The sequence below is a fragment of the Spermophilus citellus genome, assembly GCF_964194105.1.
Source record: "Spermophilus citellus genome assembly, chromosome: 2".
In the NCBI taxonomy this organism is placed as follows: Eukaryota; Metazoa; Chordata; class Mammalia; order Rodentia; family Sciuridae; genus Spermophilus; species Spermophilus citellus.
The window spans coordinates 26,304,459-26,315,984 of NC_138183.1; positions in this window are offsets into that span (position 1 = coordinate 26,304,459).

An 11,526-nucleotide genomic window follows, 5' to 3' on the forward strand; every position below is an offset into this window, starting at 1 on the left:
CATTGTGGTCAGGAAACACAGTCTGTATTATTTCAATTAATATAAATTTGTTGAGGTCTATTTTATGGCCCAGGATGTGGTCTATTTTGGAATATGTCACATGGGTATTTGAAAAGAGTATATATTCTTTTGTTTTTGGTAGATTCTTTGGGTTCATGGTGTTTTTAAGTTCTCTAACCTTTCTGATTTTCCATATAATATTTCCATTAATTATAAAAAGAATGGTTTTGAAGTTTTCAATTACACTTGTACACGTGTCTATTTCTCTTTTCAGTTTTGTCCATTTTTGATTCATGAGTTTTTTTTATATTTATTTTTTGGTTTTAGGTGGACACAATATCTTTATTTTACATTTATGTGGTGCTGAGGATTGAACCCAGGGCCTGGCACGTTCTAGGTGAGCACTTTACCACTGAGCCACAACCTCAGCCTTTGATTCAGGTTTTTTTTTTCTCTCTTTTAAAGAGAGAGAGAGAGAGAGAGAGAGAGAGAGAGAGAGAATTTTAATATTTATTTTTTAGTTTTCGGTGGACACAACATCTTTGTTTGTATGTGGTGCTGAGGATCGAACTTGGGCCGCATGCATGCCAGATGAGCGCGCTACCGCTTGAGCCACATCCCCAGCCCAAGATTCATGTGTTTTGATGCTGTTTCCTCCCCTCCTCCTTTTCCTCATTCTCTCTCCTTCTGGTATATTTGAGTCCCTTTGTCTTCTTGGTGGATTGACCTTTTAATATCAAATAAAGTCCCATTCTGTCTCTGGTAATTTTCTTTGTTCTAAAGCCTACTTTACCTAATATAAATATTGCAATTCTTGCTTTCTTTTGACTAAAATTTGCATTCTTTTACTTTAAACCTATGTTATATTTGAGTGAGTTTCTTATAGGTAGCATATAAGTAGATCATGTTATTTAGACAAGTCTATCAATTTTGTTCCTTTAATTTGTATATTTAGAGCACTTGCATTCAATATAGCTATTGATATGTCACTCTCCACAAAAATTAAATAAAAATGGATCAAGAGTTAGAAATTAGGCCAGAAACTTTACATGTGCTAGAAGAAAACATAGGGTCAACACTCCATCATATTGGTACAGGCACAAACTTCCTCAACAAGACCCTTAAGAAATAGAAACAAGAATCAACGAGTAGGATACCATCAAATTTAAAAGCTCTGGACAGCAAAGGAAATGGTTAAGAATGTGAGGAAGGGCCTATAGAATGAGAGAGAAATCTTTGCTGCCTACTCTTCTGACAAGGAATTAATGTTCAAAATATACAAAGAACTCAAAAAATTAAACATAAAAAGTCCCAAACACGCCGAGTGTTGTGGCACACATCTGTAATCCCAGCTATTTAGGAGGCTGAGGCAGGAGGATCACGAATTCAAAGTCAGCCTCAGGGAAGTGAGGTGCTGAGCAACTCAGTGAGACCCTGTCTCTAAATAAAATACAAAATAGGGCTGGGGATGTGGCTCAGTGATCAAGTGCACCTGAGTTCAATCCTTAGTACCCCCCACCCTGCAAAAAAACAATCCCAACCCAACCAAATAAGCCAATCAATATTTGGGAAAAAGAATTAATCAGACATTTCTCAAAAGAAGAAACACAAATGGCCAACAGACATATGAAAAAATTTTAATGTCTACACAAGGATTTCATCTCCCTCTAGTCAGAATGGCAATTATCCAGAATGCAAATAATAATAAAGGATGGTGAGGGTGTGGGAGAAATGGTACACTCATACAGGGGGACTACAAATTAATATAGCCACTCTGGAAACCATATAGAGTTTCTCAAAAACACTAGGAATGTAACGACCATATGACCCAACTATCCCACTCCTCGTTATTTATCTAAAAGAACTAAAATCAACATACCTTAGCAGTACAATCACTTCAATGTTTACAGCACACAATGGCCAACTTATGGAGTCAATCCAGATGCCTATCAATGGATGAATGGATGAAAAAATGTGAGATACACACACACACACACACACACACACACACACACACACACACACGAGTTTTACTCAACTATAAAGAAGAATGAAATCATGGCATTTGCCAGTGAATGCATGGAAATGAAGAATACCATGCTGAATGAAAAAAGCCAGACTCAGAAAACCAATGGTCAAATGCTTTCTCTTATATGTGGAAGCTAGAGCAAAATGAGGGAAAGAAGGGCTGTGGGTGGGGTGGGGGGGTGGGGGTGGATATCATAAAGATATAGATAAATCAGCAGAGTAGAAGAAGGTGATCAAGAGGGAAGGGAGAGGGTTAGTTAAGAGGAGGAAATGCTGAAGGAGAGAGTCAAGTTATGTGCATATATAAATATACCAAAAGGAATTTTACCTTTATGTGTATGTAGAAAGCACCAATAAAAAGAAATAAATAAAAGAGCAAAAGGAAGATCAGTGGAGTAAAGGAAGGAGAATGGGGGAGGGAGGAAGGAAAGGGGAGGGAGTGGGATTGAAAGGAGAGGAAGTGGGATTGAAAGGGAGTAAATCAAACTCCATGCATGTAATGATTTTGTCAAAATGAACCCAACTACTCTAACTATAATGCTCACAAAAAGAGGTGGGGGAGGTGGGAGGAAGAAGAAAAGAAAAGAATGAAACTATAGGTCCTGCTTCCTGGGAGCAAAATCTGAATCCAAAATCATCTGGAAAAAATGGATCACTAACTAGATAAAAACTTCCTTGGAATTGATATAGTCTTGCCTCTAGTTTAAGGAAAAAAGAAACCATTATAGGAAGTTAAGAACATATCTGACCATTTTCTTTGACTTCAAATTTAATAAGAGCCACCTAATAGTTTGACTGCCACAACTAATTTTGGGGCGGCTTTGCCATTATGTTTAAAAATGAGACTGACAGGGAAATAAATAGGTGTGGTATAGAGAAGGGCCAGGAAGACAGACATGGATGATTACACACAGATCAGCAGATAAGACAGAAGAAACCCTGGTGGCACTTTATGTATGTTCTTATTACTTCCTTATAATGATCATATGAGTAGTTATTTGTTCCAAAAATGGCTGTAAAAATGCCTCCCATTCCATGTGCCTGTGACACTTCTAATGAGGGCTTATATTCCTCCCTCCTTGACAATCCGTAGGCTTGTGACCATAGCAGAGTGAGCTATATGATCTGCACGACTAGGTCCTAGAAGGAAATACAGCTTCTCTATGGTTTTAGATGCTCGAGCTTGGAACTCAGCCACCATGCTGTGATGAAGTTCAAGCAGCCACCCAGAGAAGTTAAATGTAAGTGTTCCAGCCAATAGTCCCAGCTGGGTCCTAGCTGAACTCACTAGACATGTAAGGAATAAGACTTGAGATTATACTAGTTTCTGGCTATCTACCCTCTGAGAGCCTGGACGTAATGGGGTCAGGCACAACTCAACCTTACTGTGCTTTTTCCAAATTCCTCATTCACAGAATCCATGGACATGAAGAAATGGCTGTATTTTCGACTATGTTTGGGGTGGTTTCTTCTAAGTACTGTTAATGGAAACACTCTGTGTGGTAGATCCTACTCTCCCTATGTAAGTATCGGGACAGATTTTGGCTGCAAGAAATAGGACACCTGACCAGAGTGATTTAAACAATTGACACTTATTTTTCTCATGTATCAGGCAGTCAGAAAGCAAGAGGTTCGAGGGTGACTTATGGCTTCATGATGTCAACCCTGGGCCAGCTTTTTGGCTGTCTTCTCAAGGTTTCCAGATGGCCACACAGCTCTGTGCATCCAGGATTCCCAGAAAGCCATCTACACGCAGGAAGGAGATACGGGGTTGTATCTCGTGCACTTCTCTCTTACCATCTTTGCAGCCCATTCTCCAAGCTTCTGAGATTTCAGAGGCTGTCACCAAGTGCCAGGCCTTAGATTAGCTACAAGGGAGGTAAAGATTTTAATATTTGCCCTTCTTGAGTCTCTATCACGGGAGAACAGCTTTACCAGCCAGGAAGAAAGGGAACGGGAACGGCCGTTAAGTACACAGCTAATAATGTGAGTCATAATCTCCATTTTTCTAATTGGGAAAAAAATGAAACTTTTATAGATTAAGTTATATTTTTGAAGGCAGCCCGGGCAGTAAAGGGCAAATCGCAGCCCTGTGGGTGGGCAGAGATTCAATTAATTCTTCCAAGATCAAGGTGTTGCTATAGGTTAACTGAATAGAGACTCAACCAGTTTTTCCTCACTTTTTCCCATGATTAAAAATTGAGGAAAGTAACAAGCTGTCCTTGAAAGGCTCCAACATCTTGATCTTAGGTGACTCAGATCGGTAAGTTGACATGGGCAGGAACTGATCGTTCTTTTGGAGGAAAGTGCGCTCATCTTCATCCTTGGCATTGCTACTTCTGCTCTTGCATCCCTGACAGACATTACTAATTGAAAACAGCACTCTCCTCCACTGAGCTGGTCCCAAACCAAGAATTCTCTATACAGCATTTCAGAGAAGGGTGGCAAATTGTTTTTAGTGGAGTCCACATAAGAGATAAAATTGATTAGCTATCTCTACTAGAGCTCTGAGAGGATCATGGGAAGCAGCCAACAGTTTATGAAAAGAGTTCTCTGGTGACAAACTGACTTTCCAGTCGGGTCAGTCCTCACAGAGCTGGTTCACCTCACATTTCACACTGTGTCAGGCAGTCAGGAATGGATGGAAATGAAAGGCTTGGGGCTGTTATTTGCTGGCTTCTAATAAGAACAGGAGCTCAGTAGAGGAAATAGAACTATGTCCAGCTGCAGAGACCACCAACTCACAGAGGACCCTGTGGCTTATGAAAGCTCATCCTTGCTTCAAGATTGATGTTTTCCTGAAATTGTATCAGCCCTGCTCTTCTGTCATCCTGGGAATGTCACAATAAGGGCCCTAGTTTTCAAATGCAAACCACGGAAGACTCTTCAGCACAGTAACTATTAGTGAAGAAGCTGCTGATCATGGGTCTCCATTTCTCTAGGGAATTCTCAATATTTTCTTGGCAATTTCAAAGCTGACGGGGTGGAATCTGGACTCCCTGGCCTGGTGTGTAAGGCCCCTGTTGATCTTGTTGCAGAAATGCAGGTAGTTCCCGCTCAAAGGTCCGTAGCTCACCCGCAGGCTTTCTAGAATGCCTGATGCCCAAGGATTCTAGTATCAATGATGCATTCAGCTAGGAAACATCATGTCCCCAGAAAGGCTAATGTAAGGAACCGCAGACAACTGAAAGTCCATGTTATGGTTTAGATTAGGTGTCCCTCCCAAAAAAGCTCATGTTTGAGACAATGCAAGAAATTTTAGGGGATGAAATGATGGGGTTATAAGAGGTTTAACCTAACCAGTGCATTAACCTCCTAATAGGGATTGACTGAGTGGTAACTGTAGGCAGGTATGGTATGACTGGAGCAAGTGGGTCCCTGGGGTGTGTCTTTAGGGTTTATATTTTGCCCTGGTGAAGAGAGCTCTCTCTCTCTGCTTCCTGGTGTGAAGTCCTGAGCTGCTTTCCTCCACCACACTCTTCCACCATGATGTGCTGCCTCACCTCAGGCCCCAGGGAATGGAGCTGGCCATCTGCAAATGGAGACCTGTGAAACTGTGACTTTTCTTCCTCTAATTATTCTCGTCAGGTCTTTTGGTCAGAGCAGCAAAAAAAAAGCTGACTAACATAGTCCATTTTTCCATTGTTCAGGCAGCCAATCAACCAATAGTTTTTGACACCTCCTGTGTTACTTAGGTCTCTGGGATTGCAGACGACTTCTTCCAGACACTTAAGTTCAACAAAAAGACATGTGGCAAGACTTGAAGCTCGTGGTCCACCAAGAATTATCTCTGCTTTGAAACTTATCTGTGAGGTCCTGGAGAATCCAGGGTGCAAGGGTCATAGGCCTGGCCCAGGTCGTCTCTGGGGGACCACTACTCACCGGCGTGGTTATACTCCATACCCCTCCCCCACCCTGCATACCCCTTCTGCCTGGTGTATTTTTGTCTATTAATACTTTGGCTCATTCTCAGTACCCAGTACTTCTCTTCCTTGGAATTTTACAGCGGAGTTTCTGCTGCCTATTAGGTGAATCTATCTGTATTCTCTGGTCTTAGTTTTTGACACTCTGATTATCAAGGTTGATCGGTATGCATTGTCTGCTCTTAGGCCAAGTGCTAAAAAAAGCAGGGAATCACCCCACAAAACATGGCTACCTGGGGCTGAACCCCAGTGAGGGCCATGGGAAGGGCAGGGACCATAGGCAGAGCTCAGGATGTGACCATGATAGGATTTACTTCTCCAGAATGCTTGCTACAGGACAAGCCTTGTGGGGTAGAGAAAAACTATGACGGCCCTGGATGTTAGGGAGCACAGAATCTAGTGGACATGAGACGCTAGAGCAGAGTTAAGATAAGAACATTTTCGTGTGAATCTTTAATTGAGCGGACATAAAGGGGCTTAGCAGAAAATTATTAAGTGATTTAAGGTGAGCTGTTTATTGGAAACTACGATAGAAATTGAAATATTAGTTAAAATTCAAATTGTGGAAAGTGGATGTCTTTGGTGGAAATGGGAGGATTTACATTGAAATCAAAGAGGAGCATCAAAATGTAGTGCTGTGTCCTATCAAGAACAAAGACTTTGGCATCGGACAACTCTGCGTTCTAATGCTGGTTCTAGAATGAGAATGGCATTCAACAAATTAACGAGCTTTGGTTTCCTTGTGTGAAAATGAATGAATAACCTTTGTCTTTGGGGTTATTAGGAGGACAGAATGTAATCATGTGTATAATATACTTAATGTGGAGCCTAGAACAAGGGGTTTGATAAAGATTTGTGATCATTGATAAAAAAAAATTGTAGAGATGCATTCACAGCTTCAGATGGCTCCGTGGTTTACACGTCAGAGAGATCAGAATAGGTAAGGCCTGGGGCAGTGAGAGGAAGCCCACCTGAGCTGTTGAACACTGAGGAGGGCCCTTTGGGAGCTGCACCATTGGCTAGAGAAGTGTCAGAAACTTTAGGCTTTGAAGTCACACCAGGAATCTCCCCACCCACCAGACACCGGACACCTTGGACCATGGGTTGGTGAAGGCTGCGTCAAAAAGTGAGGGGGAAGGGCTGGGGTTGTGGCTCAGTGGTAGAGTGCTTGCCTAGCATGTGCAAGGTCCTGGGTTCAATCCTCAGCACCACATGAAAATAAAATAAAAATAAAATAAAAAGTGAGGGAGATCTGAAACCTTGATGAAAGGAGGGTGCTGTGGCCCCTGCCTGTCCCTCAGACACCCCACCTGTCAAATAAAGAGGTGCCCTTTGAGTTGTGTGACGTCTTACAATTGTTTTTTTTATTTATTTCATTAACAATAAAAATTATATATGTTTATAGTGTAAAACATGTTTTAAAAATATATATACCATTGTGAAGTAGCTAATCGGCTGTTATGCATCTGTATTACCTCACATAATTGTATGTGTGTGTATGTGTGTGTGTGTGTGTGTGTGTGTGTGTGTGTAAAGAACACAGAAAATCTACTCTCCTAGCAATTTTTAAGCATACAATCCAGTATTATTACCTCTAGTCTCCATGATACACAATAGTTCTCTTGAATTTTTTCTTCTTGGTTGACTAAAATTTGGTATTTTCCAACCATTATCTTCCCAAGCCCCTGCCCCTGCCCCTGGTATCCACCACTCTGCATTTTACCTCTATATGTTTTTCTTGTTTAGATTCCACATGTAAGTGAGACCCTGTGATATTTGTCTTTCTGTTTGGATTTATTTCACTTAACATAATGACTTCTGGGTTTATTCCCATTGCTACCAATGGCAAGATCTCATTCTTTTTTTTGGCTAAACAATATTCCATTCTATATTACACATACAGGAAAGACTCTTCTAGAAGACTGGAATGGAAGGAGGGTGAAAGGAGGAGAAGGTACTGACACAAGATGCAGCTATTCCCCCTTCAAGTGTCCTGCAGGAGAGGTTATGGAATCTGCAAAGCCCTAAGATTCTGAGTTTAATTTGAGGGGGGAAGTCATTCTCCTGCACTTGTTTCTGGGGACACTTGTGAGTTTTTACCAATAGACATTAATGCTTTCTTTTCTTTTCAGAAGTGTTTTACATTTAGTGAAATGCACAATATTGTCCCCAGTTTTACATATTGTCAGTCCATTCCAGAGTAAGCCATGAGCCTGGCGTGCAATGGGCACTAAGGATGTATTTGCCTTACAGACTAATGAAGTGCTTTGGAGATCTAGCACAACCTACCTATTTTACAGATTAGGAAACTTAGCTCAGAGAGGAAAACAAGTCACACAGGGTCATCAGTGATAGATATTTATTTCATTAACAATGAAACAACATTGACCCAAGCCTAAAAATTATTATTAGTCCCCAGGATCAACAACGAGGTAAATAAAAACTGTAGACACAAGAAATATTAATTTTGATTAGAAAATAGTCAAAATAGTCCCTGGTCAATAATCCCTGGTAGAATTTGGCCAATTTTTTTTAATATTAAAAATCCAGCCTGGTGCGATGGCCCATGCCTGTAATCCCAGCAGCTCCGGAGGCTGAGGGAGGAAGATCACAAGTTCAAAGTCAGCCTCAGCAAAAGTGAGATGCTAAACAACTCAGGGAGACCCTATCTCTAAATAAAATACAAAATAGTGCTGGGGATGTGGCTCAGTAGTTGAGTGCTCCTGAGTTCAATCCCCAGTACGAAAAAAAAAAAGCCAGATAAATATCTTAGCCACAATGTGCCATATGGTATTTGCACAACTACTCAGCCCTCGAATTGGGGCACCAAATCAGTCATAGGCAATATGTAAATGAATGAGCATGGTTGTGTTCTAATAAAACTTTATTATTTATGAACACTGAAATCTGAATTTCATATAATTGACATGTCAAGAAATACTATTCTTCTGATTTTTTTCAACCACTTAAAAATGTAACAGTCATTCTTGCTCCCAGATTGTACAAGAGCAGATGGTGGGTTGGACTTGGCCAACCCTTGGTCAATGGCATCAAAACGGGGAAAGAGTACAATCAACAAAATTAGAGGTATTTTGCAGAATTTTTGGCAGCAGCAGAAATCCTCTTAGCCATTCTCTCACTTACATTACAATTAGGAGGAGTACCATAGCTTAGAAGGACAGAGTTCCAAAGTTGATTTCATTGTTATCTCTTTCTTTCTACTTTCAAGGTCTGTGGGTTTGTACAGTTCTTAAAAAATGACCAATGATGGGGGTTGGACAAATAAATATATATGGACCCATACAACATAATGCTAAGTAACCAAAATTTTTTGATGGTGTTGATATCTATTCACCTGGGAATACTTGTTCATAATTAAACGAAGAGTAACTCTACATCATGTACAACCAGAAAAATGAAAAGTTATACTCCGTTTATGTAGGATATGTCAAAATGCATTCTACTGCTGTGCATAATTAATTAGAACAAATAAAATCAATTAATTAATTAAAAATTATTAAATGAAGAAAGGCAAGTTATTAATTCTTGTCTCCATTGTGTCCTATTGATATAAATGTTTTGCTACATAAATGCACAGTGAAAAGTGTAAGCAAATATTAACATGTTAAGCACATATAATATTTTAGGTAAATATAACATTTTGTTGTCGTTTTTCCTTTAATCATCTCCTCTTTCTATAATTTATAATAGAGAATTACATAATAATTTTAAAATTCCATGCAACAGAATCCCAGAAAGAATAAAAAAAAAAAAACACCCTTCTGATTCTAAATGGAATCTCCAGCTGCTGGTTTGAAGCAAATTGTACAAGAGACCAGATTCTGCTCAAGTAAGAGGGGCTGCTTAGCTCTACTGTTTCCCACGCATCAACCCTGCTCAAAGGGGACAGCTGCAGCCGTCTGCAACCACTATCCACTTGCTTTCGTTCCTTCCTCCCTTCCCTCCTTCTTAAGCTCAAACCTTTCCATTTCACAGAAGAGCCTCTCTGGGTGGAAGTGCCGACTGTTGACAAATTTGTTAACAAATCAGTTTCAGCATTCAAGAGAATATGGCTTGGCAGTCTTGCAAACTTCTATGCCATATTGAAGGAATTTCTGTTATCTTTTTATCTTATGTAAGTCCAACCCAAATGTTAGATGTAATTTACTCAAAAATATTTCAGTGATCTCTTTTTTGCTTACGTGTAAATTCTTAAATTGAATGTGGAGGAAGAAAGGGAGGTAGACAAGAAATGAAAATTTGTGATCTGCCTACTAGATGCTGGGCACTTCAGTATTGTTCTTTATCTACACCTCACATAACTCCAAAAATATTAACAGTCTCTCTTCATAAATAGGAATGCAAAGCTCAGAGAGGTGAGGTAGTTTGCTTTGTGTTGCACAGTAAGGAAGGAGAGCCAAATTAACTACCATTCTACCAGGTTTCAAAGACAGATTACACAGATGTAATTATTCAGTTTTTAAAAGTATGAATGGGGCTACATTCTGAAATATCTCACTTGTTTTGCTTTTAGGAAAAAGTTTAAGAAAAAGAATAGTTAATGGCCTTATGTCTCAACACAAAAGGAAACAAAAATCATATTGACTCAATTTTTAGCTACTCTATCTAAAAGATCTAAGTATATACAGAATTAGAGTATATATCCCCAGGCTGTCATAAAGCAATCTGAAACTGTTGGATAGTCAGAAATTTCTAGAGACAGAAGAGAGAGAGAGAGAGTCCTTAGTGATTCTGTGTCCAACTTGTCTTATTTTACAGATGAGAAGACTGAGACTTCCGCTAAGGAAATGGTTCTCCTGAGTTGCAAGCCCTCCGCGAATCAGCTGGGGCTCCACTCAGACCTTCTGTCTCCTGTTCCTTTCTGCGTGCTAGGAGGGTTCCATGTTTCTCAGAGTAGCAAGTCGGGCTATGTGAGACATTTGAGAGGTTTTGAGAGTTCAAACTGGAAAAGAAACAAAGATAAATAAGAAAATTTCCCAGCCTTCAAAGGGGTCAACTACTGCAGGAACATCTCTGGGGCAGGAATACAGCATGTTCAGTATTAGAACAGGAGGGGGTGTAACCCAATGAGGAGCATGGTAGCAGGAGGTAAATGTGGTCCCCAAGTCCCCTCCCATCTAGGATGTGTGTGTGTGTTCTGTAGGTATGCATTTAAATTCTCAAATTCAGTGTGAAATAATAAAAGACAAATTTTCAGGCATCCCCTACATTTAACTCCTTGAGACATAAAATTTGGATGGACGGTCACCCAGCTCCTGAGCTGTTTGTTCAGGTCCACATGGCGGGAAGAAGCACCTGAAGTTCAGGAAGACCCTGACCATTTACAGCAGAGGACTCTCCATGCAAAACTCCAGGGTTGGAACCTTGGAAAGTCCTGCAGCTGGTCAAGCTCCCAGCAAGAACTCTGTCCACCTGCTCAGGGTGCCGCCAGAAGCCTTCACTGCACAGACTCTTAATAAATTTTTTCGAGGCAGAAATGTGTTGGGTGCCTCTTGGTAGCTTCCCTTTTGACAGCATCTGAAGGTCTTTACAAAAAACAAACAAATAATAAACG